Source organism: Ictalurus punctatus, chromosome 21 (assembly GCF_001660625.3).
Source record: "Ictalurus punctatus breed USDA103 chromosome 21, Coco_2.0, whole genome shotgun sequence".
NCBI classification, from domain to species: domain Eukaryota; kingdom Metazoa; phylum Chordata; class Actinopteri; order Siluriformes; family Ictaluridae; genus Ictalurus; species Ictalurus punctatus.
The window spans coordinates 17,137,418-17,140,911 of record NC_030436.2 but is presented as its reverse complement, the minus strand read 5'-3'; positions in this window follow the sequence as shown (position 1 = coordinate 17,140,911).

Sequence of the window (3,494 nt, the reverse complement as noted above, 5' to 3'; positions counted from 1 at the left end):
GAAAGGTCATTAGTCAGGGCCAGTCTTCTGTACTGCTTCTGTTCTGGTCAGTGGAAACACACACACTCTCTCTCTCTCGCTCTCTCTCCCTCCCTCCCTCTCTCTAAATTTACCCAAATAAGACTTTTCAGTTAAGTAACACTTTTTAGCAGGCAATCTCCTATGACAGAGAAGCAAAAGAGTTGTGTCTATGGAAGTCTATGTGAAGTATAAACCAATATAATAGTAATCATTGTGAAATGAAATGTCAGGGGCTAAATCGTGTTTAGTACATTTGCCTCGCACCTCCAGGGTTGTGGTTTCGAATCCCGCTTCCGCCCTGTGTGCGCGGAGTTTGCATGTTCTCCCCGTGCTGCGGGGGTTTCCTCCGGGTACTCCGGTTTCCTCCCCCAGTCCAAAGACATGCATGGTAGGCTGATATGCGTTTCCAAATAGCCCGTAGTGTGCCCTGTGATGGGTTGGCATCCCGTCCAGGGTGCCCCTCACCTTGTGCCCTGGATAGGCTCCAGCATCCCAGCGACCCTGTGCAGGATAAACGGTACAGAAAATGGATGGATGGATAGATTGTGAAATGTCACGATACACAATGCTTGGATAATATTGGATATTGTCAGTACGTTTACAGTTTCGCAAGCCAAACTTCTCGATTTCTCTAGAGAGTCCAGTAATTTCAACACCCCCTTGCTCAAGGGCCTTGCTCAAGGGCCCAGCAGTGGCAGCCCTGGCAGTGTTTGGATTTTGAACTCACGACTGTCCGTTCAGTAGTCCCAAATCTTAACCACTGAGCTACCACTGACCTATTCTAGTTAGTGGATCTGGAGCCTATCCTGAAAATCTGTCCGTGAAGGCATTGCACAACACCCCAGATGAAACCAACAGAGACACCTAAAGTTTAAAGATTAGCTTAAAACTTGACAACACAAGATGCCATTGATTTTGACATAATCAGTATTCTTTCTAAAACCCTAAACCTATTGTTTTCAAAATGGGGTCCAAAGATCTGCAGGACTGAGATGTATAGCCTCTACCACCCACTAGTTTTACTAGTATCACTGTTATATAATTATTTACTTTATATTGATGGGATTGAATGGGTTTAAACTGATACCAGCCAAATCTACACGGTTACAGTAAGAAAGGATGGGTCACTGAGTTGCTTAATATGTAAACACAACGTATTGATGATACTCACAAGATGAGTCACAACACAGTATGAAGAAATATCGAAATTTACTACATACTGGATCTGCTAAACTCTATACTCAAGTAAGACATTAATCAGAAAGCACGATCGTTATTTTATCCCCCTTCACATAAAGAATGTATCTGATCATCTCAGAGTGTTTATTCTGGAATGAAGGTTCTTAACGATTCTTAAAGAAATTCGCAAGAAGAGGAAGAGATGACATGGTTGTGTAAAACCTAAACTAGAGGAAGGAAGGCAGGCAAGGCTGGGGGAAAAAGGGAGAGGGAGGTAAGAGCAAAGCAGAAGAGAAAGAATGAGAAACAAAGGTAGAATGGGCCAAAAAGGAGAAGAGAAGAACAGCTAAGAAAGAAGTGGTTCTAGGAGATAGAAGAGAAGTGAAACAGTGAAATGGTTCAGAAGCAGTCGAAGATCTTTCTCACACACACACACACACACACACACACACACACACACACACACATAGGCTTTCTCTAGGGTGGAATTTTCTGGAGCCAATAACTTTATAGGAAATTTAGGCATACAGATTCATGAGTTACACACTCCAGGTCTTATTAGCAGCAGCTGAAGACGTGGTTATAAATAGCAACACAGGATCTCGCAGTACTTTATATGCCACAGCTTGGACTTAGAGCAAAGGGTGTAGCAGAGTAAGCATCATGTGACCTTACAATGGGTGTGTGTGTGTGTGTGTGTGTGTGTGTGTGTGTGAGAGAGAGAGAGAGAGAGAGAGAGAGAGAGAGAGAGAGAGAGAGAGAGAGAGAGAGAGAGAGAGAGAGAGGTGGGCACTATGTTAAGGCTTGTGTGTTTTCCAGTACTGTGAGGTAAGAGTAAGGAGGAGTTCCCTGGGCTCAGGTTTCAGTGTGGGATCTCCCGAGTCCATCTGACTCATGACAGCTACATCACCTGAGTACATGCAAAACAAAGCTAGGCTTTCTGAAGGTGCCTGTAGAAGCACACGCCCAACACAAGCCTCGCTCGTTTCATGGAAAATGACTGCAGAGTGACTTCCTTATTTCCTGATTCGTAAAGTAATCTACAACAGGAATAAATTATATGATTTTGTTTTCCGTTTCTTTATTTCTAATGAAAATGAATTACGTTCATTGCTTTGTCAGCTAGTTTCATGAACATATATGTTTGTGTGTGTATATATATATATATATATATATATATATATGTGTGTGTGTGTGTGTGTGTGTGTGTGTGTGTATATATATATATATATATATATATATATATATATATATATATATATATATATATATGTGTGTGTGTGTGTGTGTGTGTGTGTGTGTGTGTGTGTGTATATATATATATATATATATATATATATATATATATATATATATATATATATATGTATGTGTGTGTGTGTGTGTGTGTGTGTGTGTGTATATATATATATATATATATATATATATATATATATATATATATATATATATATATATATATTCTGCTGAAAAATACAAGAGACACCTAGAATAGAGTTTGTAATGGTTTTAATGGAAACTGTAATGGTCCCTGTGGTTTTCTACTAGTAATTTGTTGCTTTCTGTTGATGGCATGTTATGTCTAGTGGACACCATAAAGCACAATTAATTGTAATGGTTTTTGCTGATGATTTGTAATGGTAGTTTTAGTGGAAACCATTAGAATTTCTGTGATGATTTCTATTGGGGCCCCCCCCCCCCCCCAGCAGGGTAGCTTTGAAAACAATAATCATTTTGATGTTCATTTTGAACGAAAAAGTCAAGTTATAAAACATAACGTTATTTAAAAAAACATATTTAAATGAATCATTATTTACGTTCTTAAAGAAATTTGCCAGAGGAAGAGACTACTCGATTGTTTTCCATTTGTTCACGTCATTTTACTTGTAAAAAAAATAAAAAATAATAATAATCTTAAAGCCTTAAAACACAAAGATCAAGATATAATATATCATGTTACTTTAAAAATAAATATATACATATTTTAAAATATTTTACTTTTTTTTTTTTCAACTGTGGACTAAAACTCCTCGTGCGTAAATCGCCACTCCCCCTTTTTCACCTGTGGAAACGTCACGCGCATCACCATAACAACTCCCAAAAATCGCAATCGTACTCAGCAGCTAGTGGATCAAAAATGCATACTAGTTAGTATGGTAGTATGCAGCGTTTCCTTGTAGTCATGGAGACGCGCGAGGAGTGAACCGTTGCTAGCGTTCTAATTCGCGTACTGTTTAGTATGCTAGTATGCGGTTTCTGGACTTGGCCAATGAGTATGACAGCGGGGCGGGTTC